Source organism: Entelurus aequoreus, linkage group LG14 (assembly GCF_033978785.1).
Source record: "Entelurus aequoreus isolate RoL-2023_Sb linkage group LG14, RoL_Eaeq_v1.1, whole genome shotgun sequence".
Classification (NCBI taxonomy): Eukaryota; Metazoa; Chordata; class Actinopteri; order Syngnathiformes; family Syngnathidae; genus Entelurus; species Entelurus aequoreus.
In genome coordinates, this window is record NC_084744.1 from 25821528 (window position 1) to 25840665 (window position 19138).

At 43.9% G+C, this 19138-nt stretch overlaps 1 long non-coding RNA gene across 1 annotated transcript; it reads right to left on the reverse strand.

The window, feature by feature from the left end:
• Positions 1 to 17717: 17717 nt before the first annotated feature.
• Positions 17718 to 18712, reverse strand: LOC133664699 (uncharacterized). The gene is made up of 3 exons (XR_009828609.1): positions 18670 to 18712; positions 18525 to 18590; positions 17718 to 17936 (listed from the first exon to the last, which is right to left on the reverse strand). It is a non-coding gene; the product is annotated as an uncharacterized LOC133664699 (long non-coding RNA).
• Positions 18713 to 19138: the final 426 nt, after the last annotated feature.

Below are 19138 nucleotides of genomic sequence, written 5' to 3' on the forward strand. Positions count from 1 at the left end.
CTTCCTGCTGTTCATACTGTAGAAGATTTAACCAGCTGAAGAAGCTGGGCTGGAATGATATTTATCACTTTTTTTATACTCAACAATACTCATGTCAATATTATGTTTTACAATAAATATAATACAATCCAAAGACATTCCATTGTTTTTTCAGCGCATTGTTTGTGAAACAATGTGTTGTTTGTGTGTAATATGTATTGCTTATTCCAAAGAATGCATTTATATGAGGAGAAGTTGTGATTATTGGCCAACTTCCAACAATCCAGAGCTTGTTTGTGAACATTTGATAACTTGATGGCTCATTTAGAACACTTCAAATCACAACTTAGTAAAAACCTGAGGCCACCACATCTTTCAAATAAGAAGTTGGGAAAAACAAACCAGGGTTGTTGTTTTTTTTAATCAGACTTTTTTTTTGAGCCATTAGATTTTGAACACATGGTTAAGAGTTTCAAAGTCTACAGCATTGAAACCTCCACCAGCGTAGTTTCTAACCATTGTAGTTCTTTTAACAAACTGTTTTATTTTTCCATTCCAATTTAAACAGAGTAGAGTTTATTGTTAAATATGTGTTTTATCTACATATGATGGGGAAGGATAAAGCATCCCTTCAGCCTTGGAGAGTATTATTCTTCCTTGTAAGGCGAGGTCCCTTTGAAGCCAACGCTTAAACACACTTTGATTTCTGGATATTTAAAGAGCAGTTTTCATCTAATCCATCACTTATCCACTCGTTGATAGTAATTCCAATATATCAAAGAGAGATTTTAACAATAATTCCATGCACCAACGGATGGCTTATCTGTTTCATGAATAAACATTATTTCACACTTCTTCCTCCTATGAATCACCAAACCAGAAGCATGTTAAAAGTCCTGCAAACCCTGGAAGAAGACTAGGACCTGCTGGTCATTTTGGAGAAAGATGCAAGTATTGTCTGCTAGTTGGCTAAGAATTAATACAGTGTGTTCTCCAACACTGATTCCTTCTGCGTGAATGCAGTTGACCACGTAGAAGTTCAACATCTCAGCTGTAATTAAAAACGAAAAGGAGAAATTGGACAACCCTGTCTGATACCTCGTTTAAGTTCAAATCTTTGAGAGGAACCTTCCCAAAGAGCGACACTGCTGTTAATACCATTATAAATAGTTTGGACCATTTTTCTAAACTTGACACCAAACCCAAATACGTCTTGGCTTTATATATGAACTTATGTTCTACAGAGTCGAAATCTAAAAGAAATAATAAAAGATGTGATGTGTACCTCAAGTAGAAAGTTGAATGTGCATATGAAAGCAACAAGCATTATAAACAAAATAATACTATAAATAAATACAAATAAATGAACATTTTGAAAGATAGCACTTTATGGGTATAAGACGTAACTGCCCTTTTTGTCCAAATACTGTAGATAAAAAAGTAGTGATCATATATGAGGTCTAGTCTTACACATAGGACTGCACAATTATGGGCAAAATAATTATTCAGATTATTTTTTATCAATATTGAAATCAGGATTATTAATCAGGATTATTCATTATGGTAGGTAAAACAGAGTTGGCTTGTGAACGCCACGCCATCATGTCATTTGTAATATCTAAAACATGCTCTAGATAAACATTATCTATACATTTAAAGACAAATATTTGTGTTTTCGTTCATTATTATTATCAGTGTTTCTTTAAGTTATGTACATGTACATGTACTAATGTGTGTACATGTACATGATGTATAAGGACAGATCCATTGAGAGTTGTATAGGTATTAATTATACACCATCAAACATTACCACAATGCTGTGTCACATGAATGGTTATTAAAGTAATTATTTTGTGGAATGAAAAAACACAAGTAATGTAAAACATTTTTAAAAAACTTGTTTACTTTTTGACATCAATACAAAACAGAAAGCAGTTTGGCTAATGAAGATAAAGTCTAATAAACAAGCTTCGTTCTTCAACAACAACTATGTCCTTCAGTCCAACAGTTTAAAGGCCTACTGAAACCCACTACTACTACAGTCTGATAGTTTATATATCAATGATGAAATCTTAACATTGCAACACATGCCAATACGGCCGGGTTAACTTATAAAGTGCAATTTTAAATTTCCCGGGAAACTTCCGGTTGAAAACGTCTATGTATGATGATATTTGCGCGTGACGTCAATGGTTGAAACAGAAGTATTCGGACACATTGTATCCAATACAAAAAGCTCGGTTTTCATCGCAAAATTCCACAGTATTCTGGACATCTGTGTTGGTGAATCTTTTGCAATTTGTTTAATGAACAATGGAGAAAGCTGTAGGTGGGATCGGTGTATATAGCGGCTGGCTGCAGCAACACAACCAGGAGGACTTTGAGTTGGATAGCAGACGCGCTACCCGACGCTAGCCGCCGACCGCATCGATGATCGGGTGAAGTCCTTCGTCGCGCCGTCTATCGCTGGAACGCAGGTGAGCACGGGTGTTGATGAGCAGATGAGGGCTGGCGTAGGATAGCTAATGTTTTTAGCATAGCTCTGTGAGGTCCCGTAGCTAAGTTAGCTTCAATGGCGTCGTTAACAACAGCATTGTTAAGCTTCGCCAGGCTGGAAAGCATTAACCGTGTATTTACATGTCCATGGTTTAATAGTATCGTTGATCTTCTGTCTATCCTTCCAGTCAGGGGTTTATTTCTTTTGTTTCTATCTGCAGTTAAGCCCGATGCTATCACGTTAGCTCCGTAGCTAAAGTGCTTCGCCGATGTATTGTCGTGGAGATAAAAGTCACTGTGAATGTCCATTTCGCGTTCTCGACTCTCGTTTTCAAGAGGATATAGTATCCGAGGTGGTTTAAAACACAAACCCCGTTTCCATATGAGTTGGGAAATTGTGTTAGATGTAAATATAAACGGAATACAATGATTTGCAAATAATTTTCAACCCATATTCAGTTGAATATGCTACAAAGACAACATATTTGATGTTCAAACTGATAAACTTTTTTTTTTTTTGCAAATAATCATTAACTTTAGAATTTGATGCCAGCAACACGTGACAAAGAAGTTGGGAAAGGTGGCAATAAATACTGATAAAGTTGAGGAATGCTCATCAAACACTTATTTGGAACATCCCACAAGTGTGCAGGCTAATTGGGAACAGGTGGGTGCCATGATTGGGTATAAAAACAGCTTCCCAAAAAATGCTCAGTCTTTCACAAGAAAGGGTGGGGCGAGGTACACCCATTTTGTTAGGATCCGCTGCTCGGATCACAGTTTGTTTACAGTTTCGTGTCACGTGTGTTTTGTTTCTGTTGCCATGACGGCAGATTTTGCTCACCTGCCTCTGGTTAGCGTTTCGGGACGCGCACCTGTTACCCGAGCGCTAATCAGAGGGCTATTTAGTCTTCGCCCGGGCAGCACTCTGCCTGGCGAGAGGCAGACCGGGGCGAATGATGGCGTCGTCAGCCGCTCGCTGTTCCTCACGTTGGTTTACTGTCATCTTGTCCTCTGGGCATCAGCGTGGAGCCGGGAAGAGGTGAGGAGGAAGTGACGTCGGACGCCGGTTTGACAGGACTGTCAGAGAGCGGACGCAAGTTGAATTCTTTCACTGACTGTGCCTTTGCCGTTATTAACACGGTTTATCTTTCTTTGATTATTGCTGAAGGCTGCATTGTTGGAGGAGGACAAGTAGGGGGACGTTGTACATGGCTACGGCCAGGGGAGGGGAAGGGGGGCTTAAAACTGGGACTAAACGAGGTGCTACAGCAGAAGGAGAACAGTCGGGAGGGAAAATGAGGAAAACTGACAGCATCGAGTTTAAAGTAGTGTTTAAAGTGAAGGATCCGAAAGGAGTGGGAGGGTTCAGATCAGTCAATCCTCTGAAGATTGCGGAGTCGCTGAAGTCAGTAGGCGATGTTGAAGCAAGAATCTTAGCAAACGGAATGCTTATGGTGTTGTGCAAGAGTGCCGAAACGCAGAAGAAAGCAGCTGCGGTTAAGAAAATAGCTGGGCAGAGCATTGAATTGTACGTCTCAAACAGAATTGAGGGAATCAAGGGAGTTATATATGGTGTTAGTGCTGATATAACTGAGAATGAAATAAAGGAGCAAATCAAGGGAGGAAATGTGAAGGAAGTAAAGAGATTTAAAGCACGGAGTGACGGGAACCCAAATGCTCCTGTGTTACTAACGTTTGATGGCGATAGTCTGCCACCCAGAGTTTTCATTGGATGTTTGTCTTTTCAAGTGAAAAAGTATGAGCGGCCCCCGCTTAGATGCTTTAAGTGTCAAAGATTTGGCCATGTAGCCGCCTCATGCCGCGGCAGTCAAAGGTGCACAAAATGCGGGGGGGAACATGATCTATTAGAATGCGATGTTACTGACACTAAATGCTGCAATTGTGGGGGCACGCACATGGCGTCCTTTCGGGGATGCCTACACTTTGAGAAGGCAAAGCGTGTCCAAGATGTTAAAGAGCAGCATAAGATTTCTTATGCAGAGGCACTTAAGAAGGTAGAGGGAAAAAGTGAAAATGTGTCTGTGTTTGTGGGTTCATGCTCCCAGAGCCCTGGCCCTTCCACCAGTTGCCACACCCCCTCCGTACCAGATGATTCAATTGTGGTGAAAAAAGAGAGTCTATTGGCATTTACGGTTGACGTGGTGTACGCCACTAGGCCTCCTAAGCAGGGCAAGGACCTTAGCAGGTCAGACATCATGAGGGCAGTGGTTGAGGCGGCGGGAAGGTTTTTGGGACTGGGAGCGTATGACCCCACAGAACTACATAGGTACATGAAAGATAGTCAAGTAAAGGCTCCTAAGCCACAGCAGAGTGAGACAGAGGGAAATGAGATGGATGCAACATGGGATGAACATGATCAGTAAGATCATTTTCATGTTCAGTATCCTGCAGTGGAATGCAAGGAGTTTAGTTGCCAATGGGCAAGAGCTAAAAAAGAATGTGCACACTGGTGAGGATAAGCCTGATTTGATCTGTGTACAAGAAACATGGCTAAAGCCGTGCCTAGATTTTGTTGTACCAGGCTATGAGTGTTTGCGGAAAGATCGTAAAGAAGGGACAGGGGGGGGATGTGCAATATTTGTTAGGGCAGGGGTGCAATACCAGCAGGTGGCGTTAACAACCACACTGGAGTGTTTGGCAGTGAGGGTGTGGGGGGAGCAAGGGAGGATGAATATTGTTAACTTCTATAACCCATGCCTGCCACTTAGAATAGATGAATTGGATAAAGTAGCAGAGGAGGTGGGAACTCCAGTGATATGGGCGGGAGATTTTAATTCACACAATCCACTCTGGGGAAGCAGAGACAGGGATAGGAATGGGGAAGTGATAGAGGAACTGATGGACAAGCATGGTTTGGTGTGTTTAAATGATGGGAGGCCAACCAGGTTTGACATCAGAACAGGGAGGGTATCATGCATTGATTTAACTATAGCTTCCTCAGAATTGGCTTGGAAAGGGAAGTGGGAAACCATGGAAGAAACCCCTATGGGAAGTGACCATTTCCCAATAGTGGTGGGATTTGGCCAGCCCTTGCTAGTGGAGGAAGACACTAGGCCGAGGCCACTAAACTATAATAAAGCAAAATGGGCTGAATTTGTTGAGGGGTGCATAGAGGGAATAGACAGTGTGATAGAGGACGGAACAGTTGACGAGTGGAATGATACTCTGTGCAGTATGTTAAGTGATAACATGAACCGCTGCATCCCAAGGAAAAAAGCTGTAAAACGTAAGGCTGTGCCATGGTGGAATAAAATGTGCGATGAGGCAGTGAGGGAAAGAAATAAAGCCTATAGTGTGCTAAGGAGGTACCCAGTGCAGGAAAATGCTATAGAATACAAGCGGTTAAGAGCCAAGGCCAGGAGGGTTATTAAAACGGCCAAAAGAGAGTGTTGGAGGAATTACTGCGGAAGGCTGGGGGAGGACACACCAGTAGGGGAGGTGTGGGCAGTGATCCGGCGAATGTCAGGGATTGTTAAGGGGAGAAGCATCCCAGTCCTAGAAGAAGGGGGGGTGGTTGCTACAAATGACAGTCAAAAAGCCAGCATGTGTGTGAAAAAATTCCAAGAAGTACATAGTGGGGTAAACATTGGAGAGGAGGGTATTGTAAAACGAAATGAGGTAATAAGAAACCAAATGTACAAACTTGAGGTGAATCAGGATAATTCTGACCCCAGTAATTTAAACTTTTCTCTGAAGGAATTACGGAGAGCAATCCAAAGAGGGCGTAAAACAGCTCCAGGGAAAGATGGACTAGGATATGAAATCTTTAAGCAGTTGGATGACATGGTGCTGTATGAGATACTAGCACTCATCAATACAGTATGGGATGAAGGCGTCATCCCTGTGGCATGGAGGCATGCAGTTGTCGTCCCTATTCTGAAGCCAGGAAAGGAAGCTGCAAAGCCAGGCTCCTATAGGCCAATTGCACTCACGGCTGTGTTGTGTAAAATTATGGAGCGAATAGTGACAGATCGGCTTACATATAAATTAGAGAAGCAAGGATGGTTTGCACCAATCCAGAGTGGCTTTAGATTAGGGAGGGGAACGATGGACTCTGTGCTTGCGCTTGACCTAGACATAAGGAAAGCTAAGGCCAACAAAGAATCAGTGGTCGCAGTTTTTCTCGACATTGAAAAGGCATATGACATGTTGTGGAAAGAGGGGTTGGGGGTGAAGCTGTTTAATGCTGGAATACGAGGGCGGATGCTGAACTGGATCAGGGCGTTTCTGCAAAACAGGACCATACAGGTCAGAGTCGGGGGGGCATATTCTGAAACAGTGGGGATAGATAATGGTACTCCTCAAGGGAGTGTTATAAGCCCAGTACTATTTAACTTGATGATTAATGACATGTTCCAGGAGGTGGGGGCAGGCTTTGGGCTATCATTGTTCGCTGATGATGGCGCAATTTGGAAAAGAGGGCGGAATATTAAGTTTATAACAGGGAAGATACAAGGGGCACTGGATAGAGTAGTGGCCTGGGCTGAGAAGTGGGGGTTCAAAATATCTGTGGAAAAGTCAAAATTTGTTATTTTTACAAACAAAAGGAAGACTGAAAACCTGGGGCTGAATATCTATGGCAAGCCCTTAGAGCGAGTCAAAGAGTTTAAATTCCTAGGAGTTATTTTTGAAGAGAGGTTAACGTGGAAAAAACATATAGAAAAAATAGTGAGGAAATGTGAAAAGGTGATAAATGTGATGAGATGCCTTGCTGGGAGTACGTGGGGAGCAAACAGAGACACACAAATAATGATTTACAGAGCCATGATTCGCTCAGCTTTTGATTATGGGTGCCTGGCATATGGGGCTGCAGCCAAAACAAACCTAGCAGCACTGGATAGGGTGCAGGCAAAAGCGTTAAGAGTATGTAGTGGGGCTTTTTGCACAACTCCAATCCCAGCTTTGCTGGTGGAGATGGGAGAGATACCCCTAAGTTTAAGGAGAAGGAAGCTGGCCTTACACCACATAGCTAAACTATATGGGCATGACCAAGTCCATCCAGGCAAGCAGCTGCTGGAGGAGTGCTGGGAACTGGGAGGTGGGGAAAGCAGGAGTTTTGTCCATAAAATCAGAGCAGAGGAAGAAGAGCTCGGCTTGAGTGGGGTGCGCAGGGGTACGGCTGTGGTCTGGCCTTCTGTTCCACCATGGCTGCTACCAAGTGTGGAGGTTGACTTCACGATAGCAGAGAGGAAGAGGGAGAAGGGTAGTGGAGACCCAGATGAGTTGGTGAGGGAGAGGATGCAGCAGGAATGGGCAGACCATGTGCAGATCTATACAGATGGCTCCATGGACCCAAATAGTAAAAGGGTGGGGTTTGCAGTTCACATTCCCTGCCTGCAGATCACCCAGAGCAGACGGCTGCCAAATGGGGTTTCAGTCTTTACGGCAGAAATGGTGGCGTTGATATGGGCAGTAAATTGGGTTGAGGAGGTGAGACCGCAGCAGGCAGTTATCTGCTCGGACTCGGCGGCTGCGCTGATGGCTCTGCAGGGGGGGAGGTCACAGGTCAGACCAGATCTGGTCTGTGAGCTGCTGACCGCACTCTACAGAGTAAACCAAGCTGGAAGTAGAGTGGGTTTCATGTGGGTTCCAGCTCATGTGGGGGTTGAGGGCAACGAGGCTGCTGATGGTGCTGCCAAAGAGGCCCTGAGCAGGGAGGAGGTGGATGTGGGCGTCGCCCTGGGTATTTCAGAGTACCGCTCCATAATAAAGGAGGAGTTAAATATCAGGTGGCAAAGAGAATGGGAGGGGGAAACAAGAGGAAGGTTTTATTTTAATATTCAAAATAGTGTTAGGGGAGGAAGCATCACCCTGGGAAACAGAAGGGAGCAAGTCATTATGACACGGCTGAGATTTGGACACTGTGGCCTTGCAGGGGGACTGGCCCGTATTGGGAAACATGAAAATGGACTGTGTGAATGTGGGACAGAAGAAACTGTGCAGCATGTTTTTATGGAGTGTCCTATATACACAACAGAGAGGAGAGAGCTTTTTGCTGCATTACTAGATGCAGGGTTGCCCTGCATCTCACTGAGGATTATTCTGAACCCTGAGGAACATCAAAGTGCAGTGATGAAAGCAGTCATGGACTACCTGTGGAATACTGGCCTGCACCAGAAAGTGTAACTGCATAAGCTGTGGTAATACCTGAACTGAACTGTGGGAGGCAGCAATACGCCGATGGGCGTCTAGTCTGCCGGAAAGCCACAAGAAGAAGAAAAAAAACACTCTGCCTGGCTTCCTAATTTGCTCATATGCAACAAGTATCGACCTCTTTGTTTCCTGCTAGCTTTCAGGCTATGCTATTCTTTTTGCTTGCTAGCTCCCATGCTAGTCGTTTTTGTTTTTTCCTGTCTGAGTTAGCTCCAAAATAAATCATTTTCCTACCTGCAAGCTGTGTCCGAAGCCGTCTGCATCCTTGGGAGAACACCTCGCACCACGATGCGACCCCCTCGTTACAGTAGGAAGCCAGCAAGAAGTTCTCCCGCAACGAGCACGTCGGAGGAGATGGACGAAGGTGCGTGGATGGTGTTGCGAGCAATGGAGGCGGAGACTCTCCGCTATTCCCCCTCGGAGCGCCAGGACCTGATCTGGGGTCCTAACGGAAAGTTGGTCCCAATCCACTCCGTTTGGCCCGAGGACATCGCCACACCTCCGCACCACCGGACGCGTCAGCGAAGACGGAAGCCACCAAAGAGGTCTTCACTTCGCTGCCAAGACGCGCCCCTCCCACAGACTCCTCCACCGGTACACAGCAAGCTACATTCAGCCCAAGATTTCCCTCTTCAAAGGTCTGTTAATCCCATCAACTACCTTACCGAAGACTGTTATGACTGGCCTGTCAATCGCTGGGACTGCAGCTATGACGTCATTCCGTCGGCACCCCCTGATGACACGCCGCTTGATGACGTTGTCCCGTCCATTTTGGATGACGTCATAGACAAAGACTTTTTTAGACATCATGTCAATTCTTCCTGTCAGCCATTTTCAAGTGACTTTAATTCTGCGATTAATCATTATCAGGACATTTTTTTAAGGACTAACTCTAGTCAGTCCCAGTCTCAAGTGGGGGGTGACAATAGACATTTTGGACAATTTAGAGGAGAGGATTCAGCCCTCCCCCTGACCACCCTCCACCCACCCTTGAAGACGGTTCCAATCCGCAAGGAACGCGTCTGGGATCCGCTTTTTGAGGGGGGGGCTAGTACTGGGAGCTGTGCGAGTGGGGTGGCACAACGGCGTGCTAAGCCGCAACCTCCTGCTCGGCCACCGCCACCTGTCCTTCGGCGGGCTAAGCCACAACCTCCTGCCCGGCCGCCACCACCGGTTTTTCGGCCTGCTAAGCCGCAACCGCCAGCTAGGCCACCTGCACCTCGACTGGTTCTCACACCAGTACCTGCACCTTGGCTGGTTCCCACACCAGTACCTGCACCTCGGCTGGTTCCCACACCAGTACCTGCACCTCGGCTGGTTCCCACACCAGTACCTGCACCTCGGCTGGTTCCCGCACCAGTACCTGCACCACGACTGGTTCTCGCACCAGTACCTGCACCACGACTGGTTCTCGCACCAGTACCTGCACCACGACTGGTTCTCGCACCAGTACCTGCACCACGACTGGTTCTCGCACCAGTACCTGCACCACGACTGGTTCTCGCACCAGTACCTGCACCACGACTGGTTCTCGCACCAGTACCTGCACCACGACTGGTTCTCGCACCAGTACCTGCACCACGACTGGTTCTCGCACCAGTACCTGCACCACGGCTGGTTCTCGCACCAGCACCGGCTGCCACGACAGCGACTCCGGCTGCCACGACAGCGACTCCGGCTGCCACGACAGCGACTCCGGCTGCCACGACAGCGACGTCGACTCCTCCGGCTGCCACGACAGCGACGTCGACTCCTCCGGCTGCCACGACAGCGACGTCGACTCCTCCGGCTGCCACGACAGCGACGTCGACTCCTCCGGCTGCCACGACAGCGACGTCGACACCTACCGCTTCCACGGCCACGTCTCAGCGACCTCGAGTGGTCCGGCTGCGCAAGCAGCTCTCTCAGAGGACTCAGAGGCTGCTGAAATTCTGGCGCCACTCACGCCCACCTTCTCGGCGGCCACGAATGTGGCCTTACCGTGGTCGCCCGCCTCGCCCGCCTCGCCAGCGGCGGCGGCGTTCCATTCGCCGCCGCCACCTGACCCTTCCCCGGTGGATTCGGGGACACGTGGCCTGGCGACCCACCACCAAGTCACCCCCCCGCCCGCCCTTGACTCATGAACTATTGCTTGTTTTTTTTGGGTTCCAGTTGTTTTTTTGTTTTCAAGGGACATCTGGAATCTGTCCTTTTAGGGGGGGGTACTGTTAGGATCCGCTGCTCGGATCACAGTTTGTTTACAGTTTCGTGTCACGTGTGTTTTGTTTCTGTTGCCATGACGGCAGATTTTGCTCACCTGCCTCTGGTTAGCGTTTCGGGACGCGCACCTGTTACCCGAGCGCTAATCAGAGGGCTATTTAGTCTTCGCCCGGGCAGCACTCTGCCTGGCTTCCTAATTTGCTCATATGCAACAAGTATCGACCTCTTTGTTTCCTGCTAGCTTTCAGGCTATGCTATTCTTTTTGCTTGCTAGCTCCCATGCTAGTCGTTTTTGTTTTTTCCTGTCTGAGTTAGCTCCAAAATAAATCATTTTCCTACCTGCAAGCTGTGTCCGAAGCCGTCTGCATCCTTGGGAGAACACCTCGCACCACGATGCGACCCGGTCGTTACACATTTGTCCACAACTGCGTGAGCAAATAGTCAAACAGTTTAAGAACAACATTTCTCAAAGTGCAATTGCAAGAAATTTAGGGATTTCAACATCTACGGTCCATAATATCATCAAAAGGTTCAGAGAATCTGGAGAAATCACTCCACGTAAGCGGCAGGGCCAGAAACTAACATTGAATGGCCGTGACCTTCGATCCCTCAGACGGCACTGTATCAAAAACCGACATCAATCTCTAAAGGATATCACCACATGGGCTCAGGAACACTTCAGAAAACCACTGTCACTAAATACAGTTGGTCGCTACATCTGTAAGTGCAAGTTAAAACTCTCCTATGCAAAGCGAAAGGCATTTATCAACAACATCCAGAAACGCTGCCGGCTTCTCTGGGCCCGAGATCATCTAAAATGGACTCATGCAAAGTGGAAAAGTGTTCTGTGGTCTGACGAGTCCACATTTCAAATTGTTTTTGGAAATATTCGACATTGAGTCATCCGGACCAAAGGGGAAGCGAACCATCCAGACTGTTATCGACGCAAAGTTGAAAAGCCAGCATCTGTGATGGTATGGTGGTGCATTAGTGCCCAAGACATGGGTAACTTACACATCTGTGAAGGCACCATTAATGCTGAAAGGTACATACAGGTTTTAAAACAACATATGCTGCCATCTAAGCGCCATCTTTTTCATGGACGCCCCTGCTTATTTCAGCAAGACAATGCCAAGCCACATTCAGCACGTGTTACAACAGCGTGGCTTCGTAAAAAAAGAGTGCGGGTACTTTCCTGGTCCGCCTGCAGTCCAGACCTGTCTCCCATCGAAAATGTGTGGCGCATTATGAAGCGTAAAATACGACAGCGGAGACCCCGGACTGTTGAACGACTGAAGCTCTACATAAAACAAGAATGGGAAATAATTCCACTTTCAAAGCTTCAACAATTAGTTTCCTCAGTTCCCAATCGTTTATTGAGTGTTGTTCAAAGAAAAGGTGATGTAACACAGTGGTGAACATGCCCTTTCCCAACTACTTTGGCACGTGTTGCAGCCATGAAATTCTAAGTTAATTATTATTTGCAAAAAAAAAAAAAAGTTTATGAGTTTGAACATCAAATATGTTGTCTTTGTAGTGCATTCAATTGAATATGGGTTGAAAAGGATTTGCAAATCATTGTATTCAGTTTATATTTACATCTAACACAATTTCCCAACTCATATGGAAACGGGGTTTGTACAAATCCGTGATCCACAATAGAAAAAGGAGAAAGTGTGGAATCCAATGAACCCTTGTACCTAAGTTACAGTCAGAGCGAAAAAAGATGCGTCCTGCACTGCACTCTAGTCCTTCACTCTTACGTTCCTCATCCACAAATATTTCATCCTCGCCCAAATTAATGGGGTAATTGTCGCTTTCTCGGTCCGAATCACTCTCGCTGCTGGTGTAAACAATTGGTAAATGTGAGGAGCCCTTCAACCTGTGACGTCATGCTACTTCCGGTACAGGCAAGGCTTTTTTATCAGGGACCAAAAGTTGCGAACTTTATCGTCTATGTTCTCTACTAAATCCTTTCAGCAAAAATATGGCAATATCGCGAAATGATCAAGTATGACACATAGAATGGATCTGCTATCCCCGTTTAAATAAAAAAATTCATTTCAGTAGGCCTTTAAACTGGAATGATACCTCACATCTAATACACAATCTTTGTGCCTCACCGACAACTCAGCCTGCGTTCAATTGGATGAGATGGCAAAACATTTGAGCTAGTATTGATGTTATTGGAAGAGTGATAAAGTGAAGTTAAAGGAGGAGTCAACAAAGTGCAGACTTTAAAGAAGGTTCCCCACACATGGCCTGCCTCATGCCAACTCTCAGTCCCAGCAGCTGACGGAAGGACGCTAGTTGCAGCTTGAAAATGAAAGTGCAACATGAAATATGTTTATCCTCCAACAGCATTGTGCTCTTCATCGCACAGCGAGTCTCATTGAAATGAAGTGCAAGGAAGCCATCTGTAGATTAACTACGGTCAAAGTATTGGACAGGACGTCGAAATGTGTAATAAAGTTGAACTTTATATAAGAAAAAAATGGGGATACAAACGGTACAAAACGATCTTTATAACTTGTTATCTGTCATTCATTCATCACCCGTAGGCTCGTAATTCTTTCTCATCTCAACAACCACAATGCACCTGCTCCCGGTCTTTTTAACATCCGGTTTGCCGCAATGCATTGTGGAACATGCAGTCTTTTAGTTTACCCTTTGTTAGGCTATTGAGTAGAAACAACTCAATTCAATGTCAGTGTTTCTCAAATAATCAATATCAAATACATGTATAATTCAAATCAATTCCCTTTTAACTCTTTTTAGCTGTAAATATTAATAGATCAATTTATCAGCAATTAAATCAAACACGCAAATTAGGAATGATCATCACACATGAACTATATAACCCATAAGTTACAACACCATCAGCTATGTTTACTCGGAGGGAACATTTTCAAAGCAAAGTCGGCGTATAGTCGCCGCCATGTTTACGCCAACCGAACGGCTGGAGTGTGCATGACCAGGCCAGACGGCGCTTCGTTTTAACAGAAAGTAAGCATTGTTGTCTGAAATGCGTTAATAAATGACACTTTTTCGCCAATTAAGAAATTAAACGGTATTACTGTCTGGAATTGTATGGCGGTTTATTAGGCTGACCATATTCTGAAATCCCAAAAAGAGGACATATATGCGTGCCAAGGCGAGGACTACGTGAAAATTTGCCAATGATACTCGAACTTGCTTTATAAATAATATATGTATTTAAATAAAGCATTTTTCTCCTCTGTTGACAGCAGTGTTGGCGCTAGGAATTTTCAAAATGGGGTCCCAGGGACCCCATCAAGTCATAAAAATGGGGTACCACTTTTTTGCAAGCGTTTTGAAAACAGATAAATGGATGCATTATTCTGTTATATGGGTCGTTTTTTTTATAGGGTGCCATTTGGACTTCATAACTTGTAAAAAATAAATAGTTGATTTACCAATATTTTTATGTTCTATTGTATACATGACATATGTAACTTGCTGAAAAACATATTGGTCGAACTCAGGCACCTAAATCATAGTATATTTAGCTATATTAATGAGAGGTGACACACGGGATATGTCCACTCTGTTAAGGACATATGCATAACAGCATAGATATGCATCCACACTGTAGTGTGTTAAAATACAATTAACACCGAAAGGTGTCTAGATTTAACACCACATTTAAGCTGATTTAACACCCGGCATTGTAACACTAAAACGTTATATTTACACTAAAATTAATTATAATCAAATTTAGTTTAAATTTAAAATGAATGATTGCTGTAGGGTGGATTTGAACCGGAATCTCCCACATGCCAACCTGCATCCTTATCCGTTATACTATGCTGCTTCTGCTGTGAATTGGTGAGAGAACATGCTGAATTTACCACTGAAATCGTAACACTTCACACTGAAAAGCATTAACACTGTACTTTTAACACCAATGTATTTGCTGTATATGATATTTTGCAACAGCAGTGATGATTAACCAAGAATTATGAAAGAAACTGCTGTTGAATGCATAATAGCACTACATATACATTGTGATAAGTCAACATTACTATATACATGTCCACTCTGTTAGGTTGATGTCCACCGTGTTAGTTGAATGAGGCTAACACGGTGGACACTAACACAGTGGACATTTTGAGCTAAAGTTAGCCTTCAGCCTGCCTGTGTTAACATAACAGCTAGCATGGACTTGAATAATTGATAAGAAATCTATAATTTCACACAAACATGTTTTGAAAAATTTCAATTTGATTGATCTCCTTATTATTTAGGCCTAACAGAGTGGACACGTTATGTTCAACCACATTAAATTCACTTCATAAAAACATCAACATCAGATAGTAAGAGAGCTAAAAAACCACACAGCTTACCAGAGTTGAGTTTCCCGCCACTGGTGTGATGTTACCTGATGAGAATGATGTCACTGACAAATGTGGTTGTTTTCTTAAAGGGACAGTAACGCAACTTAACAGAGTGGACAGCGACCACAGGGACAGACATAGAACCTTATTTTTTTGTAATTCTTTTTACGATTTTGATAATATACACCATATGACTAAAGAGAGCTTGTCTATGATAATTATATCATAACAAAAAAAAATTAAAAATATATGTTTTTATTTGTTATTTTCTAGATTAAAGTTGAATAAACAGCACCAGGGACATGGCAAAATCGCATACCGTATTTCCTTGAATTGGCGCCGGGAATATAGTATTCGCCTGCCTAGAATTACAGCCGGGTCAAACTCGTTCCGCAAAATAATTAGCGCATGCTTGGCACTTCCGCCGGGTCAAATATGAGTCATTAAATGACTCCCGCCTCCAGGTGGTAGAGGGCGCTAGTGATCCTTCTTGCGACTACCAGTACTGCAGGAGACAGGTACTGCAGAAGAAGACAACAAGCAGCAAGCATGCAGCAATTGTTTGCTTGCACTTTTAACATGGAGGATTACATATCTAAAATAAAACCGTTTTCTAAACTGGACTTTCAATCGAAGCAGGAGGTAATAATTAAAGGAATATCTCCAGAGACTTTTAAAATTGAAGAAAGATGAGAAAGACTGCCTTTGATCAGAAGCAGCTGCACATGGACCCATCTACAAGTAAAGGTAAGATCATAATAACGTTTTTTTTATTAAATGTGTTTTTAATGATAAGGTATGCGCCGGAGTGAGAAGAGGTTTTAAAATAATTAGAGCATGCTTGCTCATTCCGCATGGTTTAGGTAACCGCAGGAGTGAGAAGAGGTTTTAAATTAATTAGCGCCCCTGCGGCTATTCAAGGAAATACGGTAATAGAACTTTAACAAAAGCTTTAAAAAATATATATTCTAATGTTTGAAGCCCATATCACTGTATTTATGATAGACAACAATTTACCATACACAAAGAAACTAATGGAATGAGCAATTGTAAATATTTTGAGAAAATATGACATGATTTATACTGGGGACGCAAAAGGCACCATATAAAAAAAATGACCCATAATATCTCACATTCTATATTGTGTTGTGGAAAAAGGTTGTCATAAACGTTACTTCATTCATTAAAAAAATAAAATAAAAAAAGAAGTAGAAAATGGATGGATGGATGGAAAACTAATTTTAAAAAGTATGTTTTTGGGGTGGAGGAGTCTGATCGGGTGCTAGTTAGCTTGAAGCTAACAGCTAGCCTGTCTCCATCCTGGAACGATGTGGATCCAGCGGGAGATAAAAGTGAAGTTTCCATGGACTCACAAAGACTAAAACAAGACATTTACTGGAAACTTGGCACAGGATGAAGTTAAAAAGGTTGACTTTACACTCACCTTAGTGTTTACCATCAAGTCTTTCTTTTGACAGCACCTCGCGTTAAACTTGTCCCAGTGCAAACTGAGGAAGTGTTTGTCATTGACAAACCTTTCGGCCAATCAAAGTTTATGACCGATAAAAACGCAATACACGGGGACGGAAATGTGACCCGGCAAATATAAACAAAAAACACTGGCGGAAAGCAATAATCGAGACAATAAAACAAGTAAGCCGGGCAGTAGGTAAAAAAAAGAAAAAAAGTCCTTTCTGATTTCAATGCTTAAAAAGACACAAAAAGTGCGGTAACGCCAACACTGCTTGACAGTATAACGAAATAAGTCACACTTGTATTCTGTAACTGTGTGGAATGCTAAAACACCCTCTGCTGCGTTTACAATGTCTTCTCCTTTTCCAGGTCGCACAAAGTACTCTGTCAATTTAGCAGACGAGCTCTCGCCCTGCACAGCTGTTCTGTACTTTGTAGTGTGGATATGGGCTTGTAGATCTTTATTTGCCACAGATACATACGTTTCTGCTTTGCACACAGTGCATTCTGCTTCCCATGTGTCACGGCCAGGACCAAAACACGAATACTTTTTCCGCAAATCATCCGTGAAGTTGCATTTACGTTTCAGCATTTCTTGTTTTCATGTCTGTCTCTCCACTCACTAGCTCTCTCGCTCTCTGTCTCTGCCCCTCCCTCACAAATGTTGCTATGTGCGCATGTAACAGGTACTTTAGCTAGTATAGTAGAAGTTCTCAATATTGGGCTAATCAGAAGTCGGATGACTCGGAGAGAGTAGGACAGACACAATTAAATGCTTTAAATGATACTGGTGTTATTTAAATATGTACAGTGCAACAAATAGTGGACAGACATTGATAGGAATGGCCATTCAAAACCAAAGAAAAAAACAAAGGAATCTCCACAAACAATGTTGGTTTAGTTCATTGATTAAGAGTTCAGGTAATTCATACAAGGTAGTATCAAAAGTTCTTAAAGTTCATAGGAGTCATATGAGACTGATCGCAGTCCATATGCGCATTCACAGTTCATACGGCCACACGGGTTGAGGTTGTGGATATGGCAGTTTGTAGTGAGAGTTCAGTTTATGGGCAGGGTGTGTATGAGGTAGTGCAAAGGGCCGCAGAGTAATGAGGTGCGAGGCAAAGGGACCGGCTATAAGCCGCCTACCAGCCAGACCAGAGCAGGTGGAGTTCAGGGGTTGAGAGGTGGAGATCCTTGGGCTCGGGCTCAAGGCCTATCTACAGCTCGCCATCCAAGACTTAGGGACCTGGCCTACATAAACACAGGACCCGGAGTTCAATCAATGTGCGCACATAAACATCAACATTAAGTAATCTATCGTTCGACCTTCAATAATTAAGTTAACATTAACAATATTAAACAATCACATGTATGTACAAAATAACAAACACGACAGTACACAGTGACGTCACTATGACGGGTGTAACATGAACAATATTAAACAATAGAAAATAACAGTGACGTCACTATGACGGGTGTAACATGAACAATATTAAACAATAGAAAATAACAGTGAGGTCACTAAGACGGGTGTAACATGAACAATAACAGTGACGTCACTATGACGGGTGTAACATGAACAATAACAGTGACGTCACTATGACGGGTGTAACATTATCCATTCATTGTCTTTACCGTAGCATAAAAAGTGCAGATGGCCTTAAAACGCCACATCACTCAGTCACCAAATGTAAGTACCCAAAATAAAGACTTGACATAAATATAAATTCAATGGGATCAGAAACATTGGAGGAAACGGGATTAAAAGCCGATGCTAACCGCCCATTAAAAATACATGGGTACGGCTCGTAGCTACTATTAGCAAACAAATTCACTTACCAACTCGGCTTAATATTTTAACATAGACACACTCTCTCGTCGCAACTCGGCCCTGATGGTTGGCACCTATAAGTTTACAATTAGTTGTAAAATGTTGGACGGTTGTTTTTACGATATGCAGGCAAACGACAACTTTAAAACATACCGGCTTCAGATGTCCCCAGGCTTAGCCACCGCACCTGGCAGACATCTTGGGATGGTGGATCATATAGAGCGCGATAGGCTGCAGCGGGTCACGTGATAGGCTGCAGCGGGTCACGTGAGCGCGTGTGTTAAACTCGCGAGATTAAGCGTGGAAAGGGCGCAGGTAATATGAGGAGATGCCACGAGAGGAAATATGTCTTATTTCCCACCCGTGTTACACGCACGCCTCCACACTTTGTTTTGTTTAACCCCTTCTTAACTCTGGACGTACATTGAAAATACACGCAACCCTAACTCAAAATGCCGGACATTTGAGGCATTTAAGAAACCCCGCCCGGACACCCCCGTAAAAGAGGACGTATGGTCAGTCTATGCTATGTGACAGGAAGGAGGAATATAAAACTGCTTTGGCTTCTCCAAGTTAGGAGTGCCACATGTTTTGGACTTGACCTCCTCCAGGAACTGCACTT